This window comes from Amblyomma americanum, chromosome 2 (assembly GCF_052857255.1).
Source record: "Amblyomma americanum isolate KBUSLIRL-KWMA chromosome 2, ASM5285725v1, whole genome shotgun sequence".
Lineage (NCBI taxonomy): Eukaryota > Metazoa > Arthropoda > Arachnida > Ixodida > Ixodidae > Amblyomma > Amblyomma americanum.
Window position 1 is genome coordinate 19,027,652 of NC_135498.1, and position 26,278 is coordinate 19,053,929.

Genomic DNA, 26,278 nt, shown 5'->3' on the forward strand with positions numbered 1-26,278 from the left:
ATGGAAACACTCTAAAAGAAAGATTTTGTCATACATGCGAAAAATGGACCATTACCTTTAATATTTCAATAAGAATTCCTTAAAATTTCAATATCAAACATTTTTCTCCACGAACGCTGAACATGCGAACCTTATATCTGCCTCGGTAGACAGATACGTCTGCGAATTTCACGAGTGCCTTCCTCCGGTCGAAAATAGGTTGAAAAAAAGTTGCGCTTAATGGTGAGCTGTCAGTACGGGGAAGTTTTCGATGAACAGAGGCAGAGAAGTGTCGCAGCCTGCAAAGCAGTTTTGTGAGCGTTAGCGCCTGGGCTGCTGGCACGTATTGCAGCGCCTCTATCAATGGAACAAATTTCCAACGGCCGGAGAAGACCGGGGCCTGACGTGCGCAATACGTCGCAAGAGCTTGCGTGACGAGCCAGCTGGCGCGAGCGTGTCGAACCCCTCTCCCTGCTCGCACTTTATCAGCAGCTGTCGGGAGACGCGAGAATTCCACGCATTTTTGAGCAGGCCACGGAAGCACTCGGTTCCCGAGCTGCGGGAGGGGAACCGTTTAGGGAAGAATCAATGTCTGGCCAAGTATTTAGACAGTGAAAAACGCTCGACAGAGAAATCTGCCAATTCTCTCGCGCTTTGTCGTGTTTTAAGCTTGGAATGTGCCTGTTGCGTTGGGAGGGATGTATACAGTACAGAAAATGAGGACTGCGAGAAGACTGCTGCGAAAAAAATCCTGACGACAAAGCATTACGCATACATACATACATGCATGCATGCATGCGTACACACACACACACACACACACACACACACACACACACACACACACACACACACACACACACACACACACACACACACACACACACACACACACACACACACACACACACACACACACACACACACACACACACACACACACACACACACACACACACACACACACACACACATACATACATACGCACATACATACACACATATACATACATACATACACATACATACATACATACATACATACATACATACATACATACATGCATACATACATACATACATACATACATACATACATACATACATACATACATACATACATGCATACATACATACATACATACATACATACATACATACATACATCCATACATATTTTCCACAAAGAAGTGGAAGGAGGCGGAGGGAAAATCCCTACATTTGCGGCTTGAGAAATCCTCTGCCCCCTTACAGTGTACATAGCAGCAGAGTGGGGCAGTAGACAGTGACATTTTTTTTGTTGCAAAGAGAAAAGAAAAAGAGCCCTATATCGCATCAGACAATAAAATAAGCATAAATAAACGTTTAAATAGAGCACTGTTTTTGGACGCCTGGAAATTTTTTTTTTCAAAAATAAAAACAATGTAATGTAATTGAACATAAGGATATACCTTTGCGTTAATTCCCCAAAAAAGAGTATGAGCAGCAAAATATTTGTACATATTTGGAAGAGACATATTGAGTACATCAGTACCTTCCCTTTCTACACCATTCAATAATCGCGGAAGATTATACCGGAGTGTTTGTTGTCCATAAGCAGTGCGACATTTTGGAACTTTCCATCGTTCTGGAGTTGTGGTGTTGTAGGTGGTATAATAAGGTTTTTGTTCTGCTATTCCCATAAAAACTCGACTCTCTCGGTGGACACTTAAAAGGTACTGCCTGCATAATTTGTATTCGTATACATTCGCGTCAGGCAAGTCGACAATAAGAGCCGGCGCTATCGTATTGTCTTACGCCTAGCCCGTTGATAATGACACAGTCGCTTAGCTTCAGTAAATTCATCAAGTTGTGCATTATTTTAACGCGATAACGTTAAAGGCCCCGTTCTCCAGAAAATCCGGTGTCGGCGCTTTCGGCGTCGGCGTTGTGAGGGAAAAACCACGGGCATGGATCTGGCAGGTGGTCCCCAGAGAACAACCTAGGAGGCAGGTGGGTCACGTGACCATGCGACGTCATCCCAACCTGCGCATAGGATAGTGAGCAAACTGCCCACCATGGCAGGTGGCAGTTGAATATAATGATGTGATTGTGACTGGAAGAGTAACCTGGGCCGCACAAGACCCACCGCTGGGAGCTGCTGCCATTGCGGGGCAGTGGCGCATCGCTTAACCGCTGCACCTCTGCGCCAGGAGGGGTATGAGGACTCGCAGGGATTTTTGAATGTAAATTATGGAATGACCTTTTGCATATATGGCAATTAACCTGCTACACTTTCGCGTCATACCCTTAAGGCAGAGCTCAATTGTCCTCTCCAATATTTTACTGATAATTTTTGTGATATAAAATTAGGATTAGTCTTAGCACCAGCGTAAATTCACCCTGGCAGGTGGTTTACGAATAAATTGTGTAAAAGCTTTGGCCTGTGGGGTGCAAGTGTTAGTGAGTGTCTTGAAGAGTCTCATGTCCAATAGAGGGACTTCTGCCCTGAATTGGTGTGTCTGCATGTGCAGCTTAAACGTGTAATGTGGAAAAAAAAACTAACTTTACGTTGTATGCTGGATAGGACAACATTAAATTCGATTTGAGGTTTTCTCCTTTGTAGTGGGTGGGTCCTACAGATTGCTTTGTAAAGCGCCCAGACTAGCCGTCAGGAAACCTCAAGTTCTACCATTCTAAAGCCCCCTGGAAATGTTTATACGGTTTCCAGCGACGCTTAGTATTTACGCCGCCCCATGCCATCCCGACTGTCTCCGATAGCAAAAGCACGAATGGATGGATGAAAAGATTTTATTGTTATACACTTTAAGTTCCGTTATTATGGCGGAGCTTTCGTTATCAGTCCCCCCAGTCTTGTAAGGGTGACGTTAGAGCGATCGTTTAATGTGCCTTTCCTCCTTTCACGCTGCGATAGAAACGCGACCACATGCATGGGTCCTAGGAAACTGTCTTCTGACTGTGGACTTGCTGTTTTAATGCATCATGTCATGATGACCAGCGATTCAGCGCCACTGGAGAGTCGTGTCAACTGGGGCACCTGGAAGCATCCTGGCATCGCAGCTTCGGAATCAAGTCGCCTTTACCACAGAAACCCATCTACACGACGAGCTTTTATAGCTTTTGCGCAGCATCTTATGCGCTTTCTTGGTACTCAGTGCTCAGCGAAAGAACCACTCGAAGTGCGTAGCCTTCGGTATGCTCTGGGCGGCACTCAAAAACGTTCGGCAGGCCACGCCTGGTCACACCCTTCATTAAGAATTATCGCCGAGGGAAAAAGTTTCGCGGCACGTCATCAAGCAGCGCCAGATACATCTTCCTCTCGGCCGGATTATCGCGTTTCATTCGCTGAGCGCTGCGGATGCGCCGGCAGCGAGCGCTTTTCGCCACCGCGCATGCGCACCCGCTACCGTCGGAGGAGGAGGAGCGCCGCGGCGCGGAGCCCGGCGAGCGCGAGCCGCGTTCAGCGGGCGACGGCGAGGCAGCAGCGCTCTCGGCGCCGTCGGCGAGCCAGCAGCAGAAGCAGCAGCAGCACGCGCGGCCCTCCGCCGAAGCCAAGCCCGACGCGGGGCCCATGAGCGGCGGCGGCTCGAGCCCGGGGCCCTGCTCGGGAGCCGGGCCCCCGCTGCGCTTCTCACCCGAGGCGAGAGGACCCCCGGAGGCGGCGACGGCACCTGTTGTCGTCGTCGCCGGCGCCCGGCTGTGCTGACGCCGCGCTCACGCGCCGCCCGCCGCCTGTTGCTTCTCGGCAGCTGGGGGCGCTCGCCCGGCCGGCCTCTGATCGCGGCGGCGGAGACGCGGACCATGCGCCGTCTGCCCACGACGCCGTTGCAGCTAGGCTTCTGCGCCAACCTGCTGTGGGTCGCCGTGCTGCTCACCGCGCCTCAGGGTAAGTCTGCCATGTGGGCGCCACCTGTTGGTTGCCAAGTACCCCGAAGAAGACTCGGTGTCGTCCGTAGGAAGCACCGACTCGTTGCGACGGGACCCGGCGACTCCGGGCACGATGTGGCCTGTAGGCAATCAGCAGTTCTAAGCCGGAGCTTCGACCTGGAACGTACTACGTCCTTACCCATCACTGGTCACCGTGTAACATGGACTAAAGTTGCAACGCGCTGCGGCGTTTGGGAGTGCGTACTACGATCACGTATGCGAGGCTTCTGAAACAGTGAGGAGACCCGAGCGCCACCTACCTCAGCATACCTCGGAATGCAAGTCAATTAAAAGCTTAAGGGTCAGTGTTTTAGGGCAGTGAACTCAATACGAAAGCTACAGGGCACACGTGTAATGTCCCGCTGTTGTAGCTAGAAAAAGGTTCGCGAGTATACTGGATCCTAACACAGCGAGCAGTAACTTCCGACGGCGATATAAGCTGGAGTATTGTCCGTATGGACCTCAGCGGGAAAACTTTATGACCGTGTGAGCCACACGGGCACCTTTTCCTGTTTCCCTCGCAGCGAAATCCGACCGGCCCCTCAGCCCTGAAATCTGCCCGTGAACACGTATTCAGTAGCAGAACGCCGCTGACCCAGTGCGGTCATCGGGTCGCGGTTACGGCGCGCGGGTCGCGACACGAACAGTGGTACATTAATCACCACCAGAGTCATTCTTCACGCAAGCTCTCTCTGCTTTATCACCTCCGTTTCGCACAGGCCGGCGGACGCGTGAACGAGGAGGAAAAAGCTTTACGCGGAAAGGTGAAGACTTCGTTCTCTTAGACTTTAATGCAGTGCGTGACGCGGTTGCTCACGTGTTGCGCTGGCATCTAGTGTATAGTTTGTTTTTCCTGAACAACGTATGCCTTGTACTTCGCTCTAAAACGCTACCTCCTGAGGGCTGGTACGCATTTGTGACGAAAAACTCGCCTGCAAACCGCGCCCATAATCCGCTTCAGGTCGCCACAATCTTCTCCTAGCAAGATTTTATATGGAGACAAAACTTGTGTGTAATATACTTGCGTGTTGGCTTCCGTGATTTCAATTATACGGCAGCTTATTGGCCATGTTGGGGAAAAAGGTGACTGGGAAGAAGTTGATTTCACCTATTAAGAGAGACATCAATCGTTGTAGTTGCGAGCGGTTTACGTCAAATAAAGTGTCATGTGACCGACACCTTAATTTGGTGTTCATGTACTGCATATAGCTTATGCGCTGCCTATTTCCAGAAGCCGGCGTCCGTGTGACTGTCGGAGTATACTTTAGCTATCGCTGCTCCTTCACACACAAATAAAATGAAACACAGAGTAACCTTTTGTTTCGCAAACAGCGCCGTATTCCTCTCTAGACAATTTTTTGAATAGCTTTCGCTGGCACAGAAAAATAACTTTTATTCGACGAAGTACTAGAGAAACTTCAGGTTGAAAGCAGCTGAAAATTGAAAAAAAAACGCGATCCTGTTGTTACGGGGTTTGATAAATATAGTTGTCAAAAAATGTAATATTTCGCTAATATTTGTGGAAGAAAAAAGTTCGTGCTCATTGACTGCCTCAGACATGATACTGCGTTTCTCAAGTTTCCACTCTGTGCGAAAACTGAGTTGGTTATGGGAAGCGATTAAGTGCCTGATATTAGAATGTCGACTATATTTCTAGAATTTGTTCATTTAAAGGTAGATATATGCTTGTATTTGTGTCCCGCTTCTTCTTCTGATATACCCCTGTTCGCCACTGCTCACCTTCACTGGTCACCCTCACCGCTCATAGGCCCAGAGGTCACAAAACATTCAGCGGCTTAAACACTTCGTATTTCGTGCTCTCGCTAACGCTTTAGTAATATAAAGGAGCACGCATGCTCGCTGTGTGGAATCCAATATCTTCGCCATGGCCGTGTCCCGTCTTGTCTGTGTTGACCGTGACTGAGTGATGTTTTCAGCGTGCGTCCTCGTACACCGTCCATGGGTATTCATTTCGTGCGTGCGCGGATCATCTGCTCCTGCGGTACTCGCCATTCAAAATTTTATTCAAACGAAAATTGGGAGTACTGACCACCGTTAGGTGTCTCTGTCCTGTTTGAAATGGCAGGCCCGCATGGCTCTTCCACTTCAGCCTTCGGAACGGAGCCCGCATCGTCGGAAGGACTTTGAAGGGCTTCCAGACGGACTCGCAATGCGCTGTTTTCCTCTTTTTAAAAAAAATATTTTATTCACCCTCCTATTGGACGCATACCTGTTTGGCCGAAACTCGGCAGTATAGGCTTGGGTTAGGCTTAGCTATAGAACTTGTCGGCGAGGCAGCGGTCTTTTGTGGGGCGCATTCGTAGATTAATCAAGTGGCAGGACTGCTTGGTTAGATCGCTTGAAGAGCATTTAATTGGGAACGTTGAAAGCGCCGGAGTAATTAATCCATTTCCGATTTTTGGGGCTCTCTTGTCGGCTTCTACCAGAAAACTTGGCTTGGGTTACATTTGCAGGTTTTAATTGCACCGAGCTTGTATACATGCGCTTTGAAAGCTCGTAAAGTTTACACAACTGTAATCAGTGCGCCTGTGAGGAAAAATAGGATCCATAAGATTCGTGAATATATTTTACGCGGACATACTATTTTGTAATGACGCACAGTGGCGGAGGTTGGATGGCGTTTCACGTTCAATTTGCATACGCACCTAACAAAAAAAAAAACAACTATAGTATTGACAATAGGAAGTGATGCTCTTGTAGGGCTTGACAAGCCTTCAAGCTAGGAGAAACGATAGCTGTCCATAATTTGTGGGGGTATATTTGAGTAGCTCGTATGCAGCCAGTGGTGCGTATGAGAGAGAGAGAGAGAGAGAGAGAGAGAGAGAGAGAGAGAGAGAGAGAGAGAGAGAGAGAGAGAGAGAGAGAGAGAGAGAGAGAGAGAGAGAGAGAACTTCATCTGGCAACCCCGTTTTAGTAGCCAAGGGTGGAATGAGCTTGTTCCACCAGGGCCAGTTGATCTCCAGGTGTGTAGATACTGGTGAGTTGTTAATTGGTTTTTAACTCACTAAGCACCGACTAATTAACAGGCGTAATATCATACAGTAGCCCCGTATGCGTCTAATGGTGTGGATGCTGTTGAGTAATTGGTTTATATCTAACTAAACAGACTACTAAATATTTTCCGTATTTCTTAACTAGGTAACGACCACCTAAATGATTAACTTAATAATGAGCTGGCTCACTGACTGTCTAACTAGTAGGCTATAACTAATTAAAGGTAGCTAGCTAAATATCTAAGAAACTAACCAGCTGAAAAACCTTGCTAAAAAGTAAAAAACAGACAAACTAGCTGGGTGCGTAACTAGTTACAAAATCAACAGAATAAGCGTAAAGCGAATCACAGCTGTATATGCGCGAGGAAGTGCTAAGTACATTCTGTGGGAATTGACATAGCCAAAAACCGAAAACATATTTCTCTAGATTCCCGCGAAAAAGTTTCGCTGCACGAGCAGTTGGCAGTTTTTCTTCGTGTATAGCTTTTAAGAAGTTTTACCGATAGGTTTAAAACCCGGTAGGTTTAAACGACACTCCCTGACTGAACTTCTGGAGAGCAACTCAGACGTTCCGCTGGCCGCCAAGGCTCGAACTGTGGGGCCGGTAAGAACGCAGCGTGGCCACCGTGCGCACCTCTATTCCAGCTATCTCTTGGCGAGCATAAATGACTGACTGAAACTGTGCACTTGTAGCAATAAGCAAATGAGATGGTGCGAGTGCTTGTGGCACTAACCATTGCAGGAGGGCGGCATTGCAAGGGTGGTATTGGGGGGCAGCGCCCCCCATTTGTGCTCGTCGAATACATAGCAAAGATGGACTCAAGACTAAGTCCGTGTCCGTAGCGTCACATTAAACCGGCTGTGAATTAAAAAAAAAACATGCAATTAGTTAAAATCCATCAATTGCTGCTTGCAAAATAAGCTATTGCAAACGTGTTTCCGCCTGATTCCAAAAGTAAGTATCCGTGCATTTTGACTCTAGTAAGAACTGAGAGAGAATAAGTAGATTTATAAGGGCAAGAAGTTTATTTTGAGCGCGCGCAAAGAGAGCTCCTGTTAATATTTGAGCGTGGTCGCATTATGTATGCGCTTGGAACAAGAACTAAGAGCAATGGTGGCCTAAGCCAATAGACCGAATACTTTCGTATGAATGCGCTTGGAAAAGAAGTTAACGGAGCGCTCCTCTGATAAAGGTTAATTCTATTTATTTATTCAGAACAGTGTTCGTTGAGAGGCCCTCCCGAAGCAGATTATCGCGCAGGGAGAATGCGATACTCCTCGAAAAGGAGATAACGTACTGGGGCGATGCTTTGGGTTAAGAAGTAACGTATAATTGAGCACTCCGTGCCTCTCCGAGCACCGCAGTCATGCTAAGACTTACGGGCTGTGCCAGATTTTCTTCTGACCTGCACAGTCAAGAGAAAGCTTTTGCAATTAAAAATTCACGAAAAACAAATAAACGCTTTGTTAAGGAAGCTGCGTCGTTTATCTCAATAAAATTTGTTATACTTTAAAGAAATTGACGAATTATAGCGAATGACACCACCACAGTTAGACTCACGGCGTAATGTTTTTGTTATAAGGCAGCAATTACCCATTGGCATCCACCCAAGCGCAGTCATACCGCTAGAGAAGAAAGCTATACAGTTTTCTGAGAAATATACTTAGGAAGAGCTAACTGCTGGGCTTGTCGGTGATCATACACACGAAAAATATTTCTTTCTTTCTTGTCTTTCTTGTGTAGAGCGCCCATGGTGTCGTCGTCTTTCTTGCGTGTGTTGTTTTGGCTCAAACATTTTTTTGGTATGTTTTATCAGAAACTTCGCAGTTAAAGAAAAATTCGTCGCAATCGCTTGCCGATCCACATTTTGGAATTGCATAGCTCCCATATTTAACAAACGAACATATGTATATTTGACCTGCTTTAATTGTGCACATCATTTGTTCTACCGCATGCTGCCAATCCCTTATATATTGCCCCTAAACCTGGGAACCATTAAGGCAATAAATGAAACGAAGTGGAAGGGCAGGCAGCAACTGAAGCAGAAAAGCAAAAAAAAAATTCATCATGCTGCCCTGCAACCGTGTAGCACAAAATTCTGGAAAAGATACAAAAGGCCTAGACACTCACGGAGCAACACACCCAACACTAGTCGAAAACTGAACAGAGTCAGTATACAGAAAAGGGCCGGCCTGAAGGGAATCGGAGGGGACAGAGCAAGCACAGTGCGACATGCACCATGGTGTTTATTTTATGCGTGTGTGTTCAACTAGTCAGCGTCCAGCGACACCATTCTGAACTGTGTTAGCGCAACCTGCTATCCATGCTATACTGTGGGCGAGTTGAAAGACACCCGTATTTGCTAATGCAGCTCCTCTGTCCTGCCAGCGCCAACTGGGAAGTTCCGCAGCTTTTCATTCCATCCAATTCGATGGCCACAGCCGTCCGGGTTTTGCAACTAAAAAACTACGAGCAGATCGCTTGGCTTGTGGGGTTCTTTTCGTTGACTCTGCCTGCTGTTCAGGCATGTTTCGGCAGTCTTGAAGTGAACACGCCGGCTTTCACGTAGTAAAGAGATCAGAAGCGACTGCGCTCACTTGACGCTGAGAAGCAGATATTTCCAGCACTGTTTTCCAAGTCGTGCAGTTGATGTAAAAGCGTTTCGGCGCTCACTTTGAGGGAGAAGTTCACTGGCCCGCTCATGTTTCGTGTCTCAAGCGCTCAAGATGGATTGCTTGCTTGAAGATCATTGCAAAACATCTGCAGGCCCAGGCATGCAGTTCGCTTCGCTCCGCAGTCGTCTAAATGACGCGGCTTGCCGCATGCGACGGAGAAGTAGGGCGGAATTTTGATTTTTATTTCTGACTTTGCATCTACACGTACTGAAGCTGTGGAAGCTAATTTCTTTTGTCTTTATATGATTCTATATTGAGGGTGGATGCTGTGCATAGTAGAGTATGCGGTGAGTTCTCGCACTGTGCCACTTTGTTGATGCCGCTAGGCACTCCTATCTCTCGAAGAAGCAGGCGGCGCCTGTGTCAGATGTTTATGTAGCGCCATCTTGTTCGGCTAAAAGAAATGTGGAGGAAATGAACGCAGGATGACTGATTCACATTTCCCAACATCGAATGTAAATAAAACTCGAGGAGCGACTTGATGCCAGGTACATTCTTTTTTAGATCCATGAAATGCGATGCACAGCCGTCTGAAGAATTTAGCACATACAGAAGCATTATAATTGCTTGGGGACATAAATGGGGACGCGCTAAGGCTGTGGAGATATTCAACTCAGGGTTACGTGACGCTCCTGACAAGTAAACGTATAGTGTTCGTAAATTGTTCAAGAACTTCATCATAAATATTAGTCGTTGAATTTCACGATGGAAAAAAAAAGAAACTAATAAGCATCATAGATCAAACACACGCACTAAATTATATGAAATGACGTGGTTTTCTTTTTCTTTTGTATTGCACACAAGAGAGAAATAAAGTTTACGTTGATATAAACACGTGGATCCTTAGCCAATGGCTAGTCAAGCATGCATTACAAAAATGCACTAGTTATAGGCAGTTGATTACGGCTGCAACATACTAATATTTCGCTAGTAGGATGACGTGTACTTTTCTTATAATGTGTCGTTTTAGAGCGATTGCATTGCTGGATAGATGTTTAATCCAGGATGGAATGGCATTTCAAAATTTAGAGCCGATAAATGGCACTCTCCGACGTCAGTATGTATTTTGTTGTAGATATATTGAGATTACTGCTATTAGCGTGTCATTATTACTCGAAGGTAGTAGCAAGATTGAATAATTTAAGGCTTACTTGCTTTTAAAATGCTGTTCACCAAAACGGCAGTCTTGTAATTGCGAAATAAATGGAAAAGCATGTTGTTAAGGTATGTATAGAGCGGTTATGATGATGAAGACCAAGGTACCGATGCTGTTATTTTTAATGCTCCGTTCTGTGAGATACGATGCTTAAGTGAAGCCCCATGACTGAATGCAGTATCTTAGATGGCAATGAAATTTACTCAAGTAGATCACGAGCAATGTATAAATGCTAAAACGCTGTCTTGCTTTTTTTTAGTGTGGCGCAGGCGAAGTCTAATTTCGTGCAAAGTGTGTCTATGTGAGCTCTCTAAATAAGGGATTCACCTAATGGTATTCCTAAATACTTGTATATAATTGATTACGAGGTATCCCTAGAACCTCCAGTGCACGTTTTAGGCCCCTAGTCTTTGTTAGGGGTGAAAACTGTAAACTCAATTTTCTTAATATTAAGCAAAAGCTTACTGTTTCTAAACAATTTAGTTGTGTTCGCCAGTTCGTTATTTGCAAGTACCTCGGCTTTTGTGACCTATGTGTGGTGATAAGGGCTCTGCCATCAGCGTATAGAAATGGCTGTGGACTCACTATTTCCTTGAGTATTTGCTATTTCCTCCCAGTAAAAAATTACAATTCAGGCCGAAAAATGCGACATATTTTTTCGTTGTTTTCAGCACAGGACAATATTTTTTTAATTGCGAGAAGAATTTCATTACAATTCCAAACTCCAAAATAGTATAAGGATATGTGTTACGTCGACGGAAATTTTTCCTAGTGTTTTTCTACATGGCTGTATGAACTCTGACGTCCAACGACAGTAATAGGCCAAAAGGCACGCACTGTCGCTCTATTCCTTGCGAAAAGAAGAGAAAAATATTGAAAAAAAGATAAACTCGATGCCTACAGGTAAATTGCGAGAGCCGTTTTCTTTATTTTTTTTGTTTGGAACAAGATCTAAGTAGCGAGGTACGAGAATAGGGGGTACTTTGTGCCAGGGCAGCCCGCTCAACTGTCGCGTGCGGAAGATGTGTCCCGGCGACCATCTGTCATTGTTCGACTCGCGTGAAAACACCCGAGGCGGCGACTGCCTGCCCGGCTTCCGCGGGGGACTCCTTCAGACACCGCCCGGCAGCGGTGTAGTTTATTGACGTGCGATGGGGGCCGTCCCTCCATCCTTTATTCGCGGGAACATGAGGTGCCCCGCTTTGACTAATGATCCCGCTGAGCCATGTCGTCGCTGTTCGCAATAACGCCGGCACCATTTGTCTGTAGATTAAATATTTTCCGCTTTATTCGAAGCACCTTCGCTCTCTATATAATCAGGCACTAATATACTAGTGGTATTCGCGGCTTAGTCCGCAGGCAGGCGACAGCCGATGCATCTTTCACTTGTTTTCTGGGTTATTAGTGTTAGTATACCCGGAATACCTTTGTCGGGTATATTCAGATCGACATTAAATTTTTCCTTTTCCCGTTCCTTGTACTGCCCATTCCGGTTCAGCTTCGTTTTATCGCGAACCCTGTCTCGGCAATCGGCACGAATGAGAAAAACGAGTACTTGAAAATCCGCGCACTGTCCCAGCCGGAGCATACCAAGTGTTTGCGTGCATTAAGTATTCAATGCTTTAGTTTTGTACATCGCATGCATGCTGTGTGATCCGCGTTCATCAGCTTGAGAGATTATTTATCGCTAGGGTGAGCAGTTTTGTTGTAATGCACCTTTGCTAAGGCAGAACACATGGGGGAAATATGGCGGTGCAATACGAGGCATAATTGTTGATACAGAAGCAATCAGGCGAGAGCGTTTTTGTGAACGTACGTTTTATGAAAATAAAGAAAGCTTTATCGTGCTTTGAACTCAAACAATGCGGCCTGGTCTTGTCTTGTCAAGAAGAAAGTCGGCTCGATCGCAATGTAATCGACTCTGGGAAAGATTTGCCTTCTACATTTTCATAAAAACTTCCGATGATTGGTCTTGAGGTGTGGCGCAGAATTATTAGGACTCTACTTTTACTAAGAGCTAGCGAAATAAAAATGAAAAGGCTTTCAGCAATTGCTTTTGACAAAACCATATATAATCACGAAGTTCCAAGAAAACTTTGCGCTTGTTAGTGACATATTAAAGAGTCCTAAAAACCACTACAATGAACCTGCCATGAAGAGGTACTGCACAGTGTCAGCTTCAAGGCATGTGTCGCAGTACTATAACGCCCTACTAACGAAATTTTACGCAGTCGCTGGAAACATTAAGACGTACGGAGGACACAGGCGCCCATGCATTCCCTTCAGTCCTTAAAAGAAATGCGAGGTTTTTACATCCCATTTCCGGGTGCTATAGCTGTGAGCAAATCTACAGCAATGCGATAAAACGGGCGGCTGCTGCTACTGAACCTTTAATATCCACTGCAAAAGTCTGCAAAAGCAGTAAAGGCAGAAATATGCGGTAAAGGCAGAAATACCAACATTGCACAAAGCGATGTGCGATTTTGCAAAACCCTGCTTATACTGGTGAAAGTAACGGGTGGCAAAAACTAACCGCGTGTCGACAGGTTTGTCTGTAATATAAGCCAGACAAAAAGAACAATTTCACTGTCGGATGCGAGGACATATAACTGCTAACTGTTGCCGCGACATGGGTAAGAGCAAGAATTAAAGAACAAAAAGTATGTGCGCGGTGTTGTGGCGGAGCAGTATGATTTAAAAGCTTTTCACTGCGCTAAACATTGATTCCACACTGGCGTTAATTTTAACGCCAGACGGAGGATTTTTCGGTTTTATTCGCGATTCTCTCATTTAAACCTGTTCACTCGATTGACCTCGTTTTGATGAACCGTACGCGCTTAACGCGCAAATGGGTAAGTGAGCGCTTTAGGCGACTCAACGGATCTTGCTTATCGATTGTTTTGTAATGGCATAAATGCGCAATATCCTAAATAGTGTTTGCTAACTATTAGTATTCGCCTGATGACATCTCGAAGGAATCTCGCTTCTGGTCGTTCTGGTAAGTGGCCAAAACGGTAACGATGTCGATTAACTCACCGTATAGAGTTCACATGCCGGTCGCCTCGGCATTTTTTTCTTGTTTTTGGATGCTTAGTGCTTTGAACTAGGCGCAATGACATTGAGTATGCCGAAATTTCGCAGTGCTCCTGCTTGCTTCGATCAGCGCTGAGCTCCAACCCCGCTTTCCAGAACTGTGCGTAATTCACTTCCGCGTGGGCCGTTCGAATGGCTCTGCAAGCGCAATTGGCTGCATGAAGCGGTTAGGCAGCGGGCGCGCATCGCGTGATTTTGACGGCTTCGGCGCCCGCCTAAACTCGCGGTTAATTCAATTGCGTCGCGCAAAGAATAAAGGCTAACTGCTTTCAGAGAATCTCGTTCAGGAAGCGCCTCGCTTTGCCTCGCTTATTTATTTACAGGGAACTCTGCAGTGACGAACCGTAATTGCGGAGGGGTGGGTGCGAAGTCAAAATTGATCACGCTATATAGTTAGGAGAAATAGGAAAGGAACCTGGAGCGGCAACACATTTGAATCCTTAAAACAAACAAACAAACAAACAAACAAACAAACAAACAAGCAAGCAAGCAAGCAAGCAAACAAACAAACAAACAGTCAGACAGACAAACAAACTAAAACAAACAAACAAACAAACAAGCGAGAACAGATAAAAGAGTAGAAACGTACAGTTCGTTTATGCATGCAAACAAGTCGTTTAATAGCAGCAAAAGAAAAAGCTCGGTCTACAGTTATACCTCTTTTTTTTTCTTTTCTGTACATTCGCAATGCTAAGTAAGTCATTCCGGTCTGAAGTGAGTCGTAGAAAACAGGTCTATTTCGTGCAATTCGTTCTGCGTTTGAATTCGAAGTGAGTTTTTCGTTTTAAATGCGATATCGTTAAGAGTCCCGTTCACCTGACAATTCGACGTACGTAGGTGGCGCCCTCGCCGATGTGTGCGGAAAGGCTGGATTGGTCGAGAGTGTAGCTACGTCACACGTGAAGCTGTGGACTCAACAGTGATTAAAGCATTAGAAAACTGGAGATCTGAAGGTCGCAACATCACTCAAATGTCCTTAGGACATGTAAACGTATAAACTTCTTGAATTGTGCTGAAAAGAAAATTGTGGTGACTATTCGGGAATCGAACCCGTTATCCTTGGGTTGCGAGTCAGACACGGTACTACAGGCAACGCAGGCACCTTCGTGCGAGTTGTTTAACGCGGGGCGTTGTATGTGTGCCGTGTGGTACTTGACACTCTGTATAGAAACAGTGTCCGTGCGTGTGTGGGCAAGAGGAGGCGCTGAGGGGACCCGTTAATTAACGTTATCGCGTCATTACATTAAGTGCGGAGCTTAAGTGGTTCACAGATTTTTATTTTCTGCGCGTTCGTCGACGGCAAGTCAGCGTTATCAACAGAGTCGTTGCGTTCTGCGCGAAGCATGCATCAGGATTGAAAAACAACGAAAAGAAAAGAAACTTTGGGGAATAAAATTTTTGACAAACGCTGGTCACACGCAAATATCTAGGACTTAGGCTGCGTCTTGTTAGTCACGTTGAGGTATAGTGTACACATGGAAGACTAAATACAAATTGCGTGTATTTCTTTCAACGTGTAATAGTTTGAGCATGTAGGGAAACTGATTTCGACAAGAATAAACAGAAGCAAACCGGAGACGATTTTAGGATTTGAAGGGACGGATATCATTTCATTGTTGAAGAAAATAAGGAAAAAATACTGTTTTTTTTCTCTTTCTTGTGCTTTTTTGAAGCCCGCAGATAAAGTTACACAAGTTTCTTCATGCGTCTGCCAGACTCCGCTAGTTCACGTTACCAGAACGCTGGTTTGAGCGCGTATCGAGCGGTTTTCAGGTCGTATTCAGAGCAGCCTTATAGACGTCCAGAGTTCTTTTCTAGTGGCAAACCGTCGACCGCGGTGTCAAAGATAGTCATTCAGTTTTCAATCAGTGTGCCCGAGGAGTTGGAGCACTTACGCCAGCGCCCGAGCAGGATTGAAAATCCCTTCTAACCTCCTCGCACGCGTGGGAAGTTGCTCCGGTCCGTAAGGCGCACCTTTTATTCTCAAAAAGCTCGATGGTCGCCTAGCGCACCGGCAAGTCTTTTTCGTATCCTCCAAGTCGATCTGAAAGCGATATAAACTAAACTTACGGACGTCAAACAGAAGCACAGAAAGAAAAAAAAACAACGAGATTGTAACCATAAAGTGAATTATCGAATAAAGGATGTAAGGGTAAAAAAAAATGTGGCGGTTAATCCTCTGAAGGCGGTCTGAAGCGGGAAAAAGAAGCAAGGAACCGAGCACCACGAAAGGGGATCGGCACTGAAAAACCAATTATTGAATCCTCTCAAGCTTTTGTCAACCGGGGCGCACCGGAATCCGCTGCGACCGCCAGACACGGCTCAGAAATGATCTCCCCCGCCGCAGCAACAACATAGACGCTCAGCGGAAAAAAAAAAAATCAAACGGAAAAAAACTATGCGAAGGCGGCGGTAGTGGAGGGCCGGCAATCAGCGACTCGGCGTAGGAGTGACTGACTTGTAAGAATGGAGAAGTGATAGACAAACAAGAAAGCGATGAAAGAAAGGAGCCAAACGAGCGACACTGAAAGACTCCGCGTATATATACTGCGCGGTACGGAAGAAGACCCTTCTCTCTACTGTATGCTTCCATTTTTCCCGTGCTTTCTATTAAGGAGCTCTGCTCTTTTGAGTTGTAGAAAGAGCTTGGCCGTTGGAACGCTTTGCCGAGGCCCTTTTTTGTTTGTTGGTGCCCCACATCTTCAGCGAAGGCTTTCTGCCTACACCTCTCTTTCTGCGGGGGCTGCGTCCGAAAGGCTTAACTCGTTCGTGGCGCTGTCCCTCTCTCACCAGAGGCGACCTTTTCAAGGGCTAGCAGAAACGCCTATAATTGAGCAGAGAAGGAATTCGTTGTTACTACGGTTGGAGTTACACTGGTGCCCATGTTTGTTGTATATCTCACCCTTTGCACTGCCTTCATTCCTTCACCCGGAGCAAAATTCGGGTGTCCACCCAGATTGAGACAGTTACCGCGCCATTCCTTTCCTCATATGTCCAGAGGTGAATAATAATATTAATTGATTTGGGGGGAAAGGAAATGGCGCAGTATCTGTCTCATATATCGTTGGACACCTGAACCATGCCGTAATGGAAGTGATAAAGGAGGAAGTGAAAGAAGAAAGGAAGAAGGAAATGCCGTAGTGGAGGGCTCCGGAATAATTTCGACCACCTGGGGATTTTTAACGTGCACTGACATCGCACAGCACACGGGCGCCTTAGCGTTTTTCCTCCATAAAAACGCAGCTGCCGCGGTCGGGTTCGAGCCCGGGAACTCCGGATCAGTAGTCGAGCGCCCTAACCACTGAGCCACCGCGGCGGGGCTCCTCATATGTCCAGTATGGAATAAAATAATTGGTTTTTGGGAAAAGGAAACGGCGCAGTATCTGTCTCATATATTGTTGGACACCTGAGCCGCACCGTACGGGACGGGATAAAGGAGGAATGAAGGAAGAAAGAGGTGCCGTAGTGGAGGGCTCCGAAATAATTTCGACCACCTGGGGATCTTTAACGTGCAGTGACATCGCACAGCACACGGGCGCCTTAGCGTTTCGCCTCCACAGAAACGCACCCGCCGCGGTAGGGTTCGAACCCGGGTACTCCGGATCAGTTGCCGAGCTCTCTAACCACTGAGCCATCACGGCGGGTATGTCCAGTATGGGTAAGCATGTTTCTCGGAGGCGTCTCTACGGCGTGAAGTAGACGTCTAAAGCGACGTTCGCACTGCACATGTATTATGAGAAATTCGTCCCACAGTAGGCGCAGCAACATCCCACACTGCGTGCCGCAGTATTATACCCTACGGAGCGTGGCGAGATACCCCACACTGCGTGCCGCAGTATACCCTACAGGGCGTGGCGAGATACCCCACAGTGCGTGCCGCTGCACCCTACAGTGCATGACGCACAAGGATCGGAGACAAGCAAGAACCGAAAGAGCCGCGAATGTGTTTCGCAAACAATTCTGGGACAGCCAGTTTGGTTATGGTTGCCTTGTGTGTGACTGTATTTGGTTACGCAACAATTGACGGCATTAAAAAACGGCTTGCACTCAGCGGTGCAAGAGCCGTTTCCGACTGCCAATCTCAGTATGTTACAGTCGTGCAGCAACTTTCGCTGAATTTCGCATTGCAATGCTGTGACCGCGGTGTCATTTTTTTTCTCTCCTTAGTGTTAGTGCTTTTACTCTAATACGCGATGCAGCTGCTTGCAGCCGTGAAATTAACTTGCTTATTTACGCCCAGAAAGGAAGATTCATTCGTTTATCTCCATCGCAGCTAAGTCTTTATCCTTTCTTTCATCTTCGCTGTCTCCGTCAATGCCAGCCTGACAACGGGACGGGTAGTCGGTAGCGACAGTGATTGCGCTGAGCACTGGAGGATAATCGCGAAGAAGATGCGGGAAAAGGGCCGTGGCGACGGGCGGATAGACTCCCTACACTGCAAGTGCAACACTTGCGGGTAGCAACACTTGCGTCTCTACCATGCCTTCGCTGCAACACGAGAAATGGCGGTCACTGATTCTGAGTGACCATCTCGGTCCTCTTTGAAGGGCGTCTCTTGAGAGGTGGGACAAAGACATGCTGGTCAATGGCCTTCTTGCCTGGGAGGCATTAGATGGCATTAGACTGCAAGCGCGTGGGGAGCCTAAGCTTCAACGGACAAAGGACAGCATTACGGGGAGCACAGATAATTAATTTCGCCGATTATCTGATAGGTCGGGCAGGCAGATTATCTCATTATCGGCTCGAAGGCTATTCTTGCAAGTTGTCTTTTCACTTTGTTGAAAATGATGACTAAAAAAAAGAAATATTCCCTCGCCACGTACCTGTATTGTCTCACAACGCGTTTGCGATTGAGTGGAAGAAGTGAGCTCAAGATGGTTGCCTTCAGTCTGTATGATTGGCTCGCGTTCACACGTGGAAGCCATCGCCTGCCTCGAGCTCCTAGTTTCCGCTTTACTGACAACAGGTACCGAGGCGTAGTGTAGAAGGAAAGAAAACAAAAACATCATCAAGAAAACTGGGGACTTGCGCTCGTAAAAACGTAATGGCGACTAGATTGCATGAAGATGAGGATATGATGGGGCGGGTTGAAAATGAAATGGGTCAACGAGGAGACGAGGGTGGGAGGGAATGAGTTCTGCGACGCGTCGATGTACGCGTTTGTTTTGATAAACTCTATAAAAAGGCGCGTTGGGTAGCAGCCGGCTGTTGGAATGCGTGTCAACAAGAAGACGGCAAGGCACGGATTGAAGTGTTGCAGTGCTACAAGCAGTGCTGTCGAGAATGTGCTTGTCGACTTGCGAATACTGTGCGTTGCTTCCTCTCACTCGACATTTTTCGACAGGCGCTGTAGGCATTAACGGAAAGGCGAAAACCTCGGATGGTCGTGAAGCAAGGATTTCGTTCTTCTGGGTTCACTCGTAAGCAGTGTTGGCAAGAGACGTGATTCGCATCGTGGCGAGGCCTGCCGAGGACGCAGCATGCAACCGGTAAACCGTGAAGTCTCGCCATGAATATGTACCCTAGTAATAACGCAGAAGAGATTTTATTTCTGTTCCTGTACACGGTGACGCCTGAATTCATCGCGATGGCGCACCAGACAGTGGGATCACGGCGAAAGCTGGCTTTCACTTAACTCATATATGCTGAAACTTAAGGATGTTGATAAAATTAAAATATTTTTGATAAAATGTTTTTTACTTTACAGCTCAGAATTGTCCTTTTATTGGTGTAAATATTTTTCTCAACACTGACTTTTGAGTAGTCCTAAAATGTATTAGGGTAGTCATATTCGCTACCTGCTACATGTTGTAAAGCTTCAAACATTTGACATCAACTTTAAAATTACGTTTATCACCCGCAGTGGTTTCGTTATGACATTGCGCAAAAATTAACTTTTTCTTGGAGGATGAGAATCTAGTCTATGGGGTCTAATTTCAAAACTAGCACCCTGAGCAAACATCTTTTACCTTCCTTTTTGTTATTTTAAATAAATAATCACTATATATAAGACTGGTGGATCTTTCTGAACGCACACAACACAACCCTTTACAGGAAAAGTTAGGCCTCCTTGAACCTACGCTAGTGGGTGCAGGCTTTTGCACAATAAACTTTTAGATAGCAAAGAAGCGGTGTTCTACTTGTAGGACACTAGGCATATATGGGTTAAGCAGCGGTATTCATCACAAGCATGTTTAGTTAACTGACAGCGTCTCGGAAACTTTGTTGTGGGCTTAGAGTCTAGGAGCGCAAAAAAAAAAGAGAAAAACCGCTGAGGCTGACCAACGGGAAATCTTGATCATAGCGTGATTGGCGCCTACCCAGCACTATTCGTGAGCGGCCTCCTGTATTCAGGAACCAAGTGAACGTAGATAGTGAATGCCGCAAAAACTGGCGCAGAAAAGCCATTGGACTTCTGTCATATCATTAAAAGAACACTAGGAAATCGTACTTACCACGCATATTGCATGTCTTCCAATAATTCTTCGTTGTAGAGTAGGTAGGAGGCACCCTAATTAGATATTTTTGGGTCACACGGTGAAAGAATTGCGAGGTAAAAATTATTGAACCAAAATTTATTGTTAATAATAACTGGTTTTGGGGGAAAGGAAATGGCGCAGTATCTGTCTCATATATCGTTGGACACCTGAACCGCGCCATAAGGGAAGGGATAAAGGAGGGAGTGAAAGAAGAAAGGAAGAATGAGGTCTCTTAGTGGAGGGCTCCGGAATAATTTGGACCACCTGGGGATCTTTAACGTGCACTGACATCGCACAGCACACGGGCGCCTTAGCGTTTTTCCTCCATAAAAACGCAACCGCCGCGGTCGGGTTCGAACCCGGGAACTCCGGATCAGTAGTCGAGCGCCCTAACCACTGAGCCACCGCGGCGGGTCCAAAATTTATTGTTTAACGACACGATCAACAGCTTTCACATATAGTGTGCGCAGTATAACAGATTTATGGAGCGCGAGCGGTGTGCTGCGACCGAAAGACAAGCCTGGAAGCAGCTGCTTGGTTCGAGGTGCTCTTGTCTGTGTGACTTTCATGTACTATGTGGCTGTACCTGGCCGCGCTAAGGGATTGGCCGCAAATGTCAGCGGCAGTGGTCAAAGGTCGTCATTTCATTCTTTCGTTTTTTTTTCTTTCCGAGACTGCTGTAAGAGTGCTAGATACAATGTTGCCGACCTCTCGTGGTAAGTTTTCGTCTCCTTGCATATCGCGTAACCTCAGATGGCTTGTACGCTAGGTTCATGGTACATGGCGCCACGACTCACGAGCGCCGATTGAAATTCATAACGAAAGCCTATGTACAACTCTTCAGTCGGTCTAAAGACAGGTTATCGCAGTACTAGGTTAGTAGCAATTATAACTCCCCCCCCCCCCCCCCCAACCTCTCCCCCTTCGATCCGGTAGAGTGCAGCAATCATATTAGTTATTTTTCTTTTTTTTATTCTCACATTTCATCACAGGCTCACGCGATGTTGCGCGCTACGAAAATGGTGGCGTGGCATCGCTTCAGCTCTGTCGGAGAGAAAAAATAAAAGAGAATGAAATATATTTATAATTATTTTTGATATGCAAGCCCTGTATTACACTCATTCGTCGGGATTGACATTCTCGTCTTTCGGCTGCGGCAGGAACGCTATTGCAGGACACCATGAAAATTCGTAAGACCTCACAAAATGCACATAATTTTGTAGAGATAAAGAATCAAAATCAAGCCAAGCAGGAAAAAAAATCTCTATTGCGCAATCACGCGAGGTTATGTGTACACGCGGCCAGCCGACTGACACGCTGTGGCCTAACGCTACACGGCCGGCGAACCCGAACTGTCACCATCTATAATCGACGGTGCTCCATAAACTGTGCGCGAAGCGCGGGTGGTCACGCGCGAACTCTGATATCACGTTATACTTTCTCAGTCCCCCCTCCCCAATCATAACCTCTTCGGGCCTTTCTCGTGCAGGAAGGCCCAACGAGAGTCTGCGACAGGTTAAGGGGTTGGCGTTTACATAATTCATCCTCATACGCAAGCCAGGGAGCAGGCGAAGCTCGGCTTCTACGCGTCTGCCTTTTGTCGCGTCAGGCTGTATGCGCCGCGGAACGCGGTAGCAGCTGGGGTTTGTGTCTAGGTCGGCAGCTGGCGGCCTGACCTGCCCTACACTTGAGCGCGTGCTCTAGCTACTCCAGGAGCGCGGGAAACTGTGGCAGCAAAGGTCGCCGTGTCTGCGGCGGAGCCGTTGTAGATTTTTGTTGCCTTGACGCCCGTGTAACTACGATGGTTGGATGGAAGGTAGGGGCGTCCCATTTGAAACGGGGTGGTGGCAGTAGCCACCATGCTCAGTTTTTTAAATTTTTGTTTAACTGTGTTGTGAGTTATTAAAATTCGTCATTTTCTTTGAATACGTCTTCCTACAACCTTATGTCACCTCTCTGCTTTTGAGCCACCAGTCTTCCAATAGCATTTTGCTGACATCCAGTTCATGAAGTGCCATCTAGACAAACTTGGGTGGTTCTAGGTGAAGTGATTGGCCTGATTAACCGGAAAGGGGAACTTGCACAGAATTCAGCTGCATGTTACACCCATGTTGTCTCGCGCACCCTTTATGCGAATTCTTAACACCTTTGGTAGCGTAGAACTGCTGCCTTAAGCAGTTAATATATGTTATCTCTGTAATACCATGCGTAACACGTCTGATGCGGACTCTACTGTTGTTAGCACTTATAGTTTATGCGCTCAAAATAATGTCACGTCTTCACAGGATTACACCAGCCGCATTTCCCACAACATTTCTTAAAGTAAAGCTATCATCAGCTGCCAGAAACGCTGTAATCTCTCAGCACAGCTGAACCTCCTCAGCGAAAGAGCATGAAATTTCAGTGGCCGTACTAGTACGGTGTCAGCTTGTAGAACGGTTTTAAACTTTATTATTCATTTTATGCCAGTGCCTGTGTATATGTGACCATAGTTAGCGTTTGTTAATGACTAAACTTTTGTCAAATTAATTAGTCAAGTTGTTTAGTCCAGTTAAGTTAGTCATTTTCTTAACGCCACGAAATGGTTTGTTTCTTATTATCCTTAATGTCACAATTTTCAAATGGTCTGTCAATTCTTTACGTTTCTGCAACGTGGCAGCCAGAAACAAGTAGATGCTGAAAGGACGGATCTGTTATCCCAAATTTTCATTGTCTGAGTGTTAGAAGGTTAACTGCCGCTTATGTTACGCAAGGAGAATGCAATTTCTGTTAGAGGCTCGCGTTTTACTTTCGCGCTTGACGCTGAGTCCTCGTAGAGCCGTTAAATTAGGATTTCTGTACATAATTCTGCAACGCACCTGTTTTGCTCGGCCCATGGATCTCGAAAGGGATAAATACAACATAAAATAAGAAGTAGTTGCTTGGCATAATCGTTCACATCCCTTGTTGTCAACAGCATCAGGAGTCGCGCTAGTGGTACCGTGAATATTTGTATACAAGCTGAAATGAGCGTCCCCCTTTCAGAACCTTGGAAAGTTCCTTATTCCCGGACAAATTATGGGCAACAAATGCTACGTCATTCATTACCAACACTTTTAAACAATCTTGAACATAACGGAATTGACATTAACCACATTAGTATTTCAAAAATTAGGTCTTTCCTGTCGGAGCAAGCATCAGACAACCCATACTAATTAGTGCACCTGAAATAATAACATGCAATTCTGTTGCAAAACCGTTTGCCTTTATGAATATGTACTTATGCACGTTCCATTCTGTTTGTAAATTACTACAGTTTATTTTGTTTTGTCTTCGTACTTGCTGTACATATAATAAAATTGTTTAAGTTCCACAAGAGAGCTTTGTAAAACCACTCTATATTGTTTAACCTTGTACGTTTTGCTTGCTTTGTTTCATATTTCCATATTCCACGAGTATGCTTTATATAATGTCCACCTATGTGTCGTCACTGCATGCCATGTAAAAGGGGGCTTGGGCGCAATCAAGTGAACACGTTTCACTTTTTGCTCGAGCCTCCTCCGTTGATTTCTTTCTGACGGAAAATAAACTGCATTTGATTTGATTTGATTTGATTTGAATAGCGCGCTGAAGCATATCAAGCAGTATACCACGTAAACGGCCCGCGGGTTCTGCCGTGCACGCAACGTGCTTATCTCCATTACAATGCCCATTATGTCCGTGTGTTTGCCAAAGGGGCGGACAGCAGTGCGGCCGTATGTAAATAAGAGGACTGGGGCGGAATACTGGGTGCATGTCTTCGGTACGCTAACAATGCTGGCGGCAGCACACGAGGAAGAGAGAGCACTCGTGTGTCCGTTCATCTCTGCGTCCTGTCGCTGAAGCCCTTAGCATTTCCAAGTATTATGCAAAAGCTGTGCGCATCCTTATCGGCTTAGTTCGGAACCAATTAAACGAATGGCGTTGATGGGTATCGACGTTGCTGGCCAGATGCAGAGTTGATCGGCGTTAATAATAATTGGTTTTTTGAGGAAAGAAAATGGCGCAGTATCTGTATCGTATATAGTTGGACACCTGAACCGCGCCGTAAGGGAAGGGGTAAAGGAGGGAGTGGAAGAAGGAAGGAAGAAAGTGGTGCCGTAGTGGAGGGCTCCGGAATAATTTCGACCACCTGGGGATTTTTAACGTGCACTGACATCGCACAGCACACGGGCGCCTAAGCGTTTTTCCTCCATAAAAACGCAGCCACCGCGGTCGGGTTCGAACCCGGGAAGTCCGGATCAGTAGTCGAGCGCCCTAACCACCCGGCTCCATTGTCCACGAACACTGTCGAACAGGCTTCTAGGATGAAGAGATATGCTCATAGTGTAAGAGCCACAAAGGGCACGGTAAATATTGATTTATCTTCAGCGGCGCAAGGGAATGAAAACATTTCACCATTTTCAGCGCGCACCAGGAGCCTCTTCGATGGCGCATACTTCTGGTACAACCAGCTTTTCATTATTGCGCAGTAGGCCTTTCTTCTCGTTACACAACAGAAGCCGAATACGCGTGTCTGTTTCGAGGTCTACGCCACGAGCACGCATTTGTTTTCTTTTACTGTCTTTCGATGCGTGGCGAATATTGGACAAGCTGATCTCGCTCGTACAGACAGCTAAATGGGCCGGGAAGCAAGCAGTGATGGAGAACTGATGCACATTTGGGCTACAGAAGTGTTGTGCGGTGTTATTGAGCGGCGGTTTTTCTTTTATAGAGGAATCGAACATGAGCACGAATACGGTGCTCTAAGGTTTCTTGCCAACAAGTTATACATGGTCGCCCGTTAACGGAAGACAGGAAACTACCAGCGAAAATTAATTCAGATGCACGGGCAGCAGTGCCTTAAACTGGACGCAACATGTTTGGAAAGTGTAAGGCCGTTGACTACTACAATTAATCTCTTAAGCATTTTGTAATTGAGCATTGCGTTCTCTTCTCAAATGCTTCCTCCACACTCACCGCGCACTGAAGAGCTTTGCACTGCTTTGCGAAGTAAGCAGGCAATCGGGGTTTGCTTTTGAGCTGTACCCGCCGCGGAGGCTCAGTGGTTAGGGCGCCCGGCTACTGATCCGGAGTTCCCGGGTTCGAACCCAACCGCGGCGGCTGCGTTTTTATGGAGGCAAAACGCTAAGGCGCCCGTGTGCTGCGCGATGTCGGTACACGTTAAAGATCCCCAGGTGGTCGAACTTATTCCGGAGACCTCCACTACGGCCCCTCTTTCTTCCTTCTTTCACTCCCTCCCTTGTCCCTTCCCTTACGGCGCGGTTCGGGTGCCCAACGATATATGAGACAGATACTGCGCCATTTCCTTTCCCGCCAAAAAGCAATTAATTATTATTTTGAGCTGTATAGTGATGTCCTTACAGCACCTCTCGAGTCCGAAATGCCTCGAAAGGTGAGGGCAATTGTTCCCGTTACCCTATACACATTTAGAACTGAAGGGGTGCCACAAGTGCTTCTCTACACGGCTAGTAAAGAAAACCCGTTACCTGGCTACACTGTAAACACGAGTACGCCTATACGGGAGTAAACAGGGAGTTAACTGTACTCTAGGGCATGTGCGCTGGAAGAGAGCTTATTCCCTGTTTACTCCCTTATCTTTAGAGTGTACTTTTGGCAAAGACTGTAAATTATACAGACAGACACCAACATTTTTGCTGACACCTATACATTGGCGTTGCTATTAGAATGCAGACAAGTGGTTCGACCAGGGGTACCGAAGAGCCGCGGTTTCTGTCGGGATCGACCGATATACAACGGCTGCTAAGCCTGACGGCCTAAGTGACGGCGAAGCGAGTACCAGGAGCCGGATGGAGCTTCTTGTCTTTTGCCGAGGGGCAGCAAAACAACATGGCCGTAGCCCCTGGCGTTGGAGCAGTTCGCTCGGCGGAAGCGTAACAAGCCTGCTGTCAGATCAGAGCTATTGGCGCTCGCCA

General features: G+C 46.5%; 1 protein-coding gene across 2 annotated transcripts in view; it reads left to right on the forward strand.

Moving 5' to 3' along the window:
• Positions 1–3,449: 3,449 nt before the first annotated feature.
• Positions 3,450–26,278, forward strand: part of LOC144120731 (acetylcholine receptor subunit alpha-type acr-16-like) — a 185,438-nt gene continuing 162,609 nt past the window's right edge. For both annotated transcript variants that reach the window (XR_013312481.1, XM_077653392.1), the window contains exon 1: positions 3,450–3,675. The gene's annotated coding sequence lies outside the window, so the exon portion shown is untranslated. The remainder of the gene's footprint in view (positions 3,676–26,278) is intronic.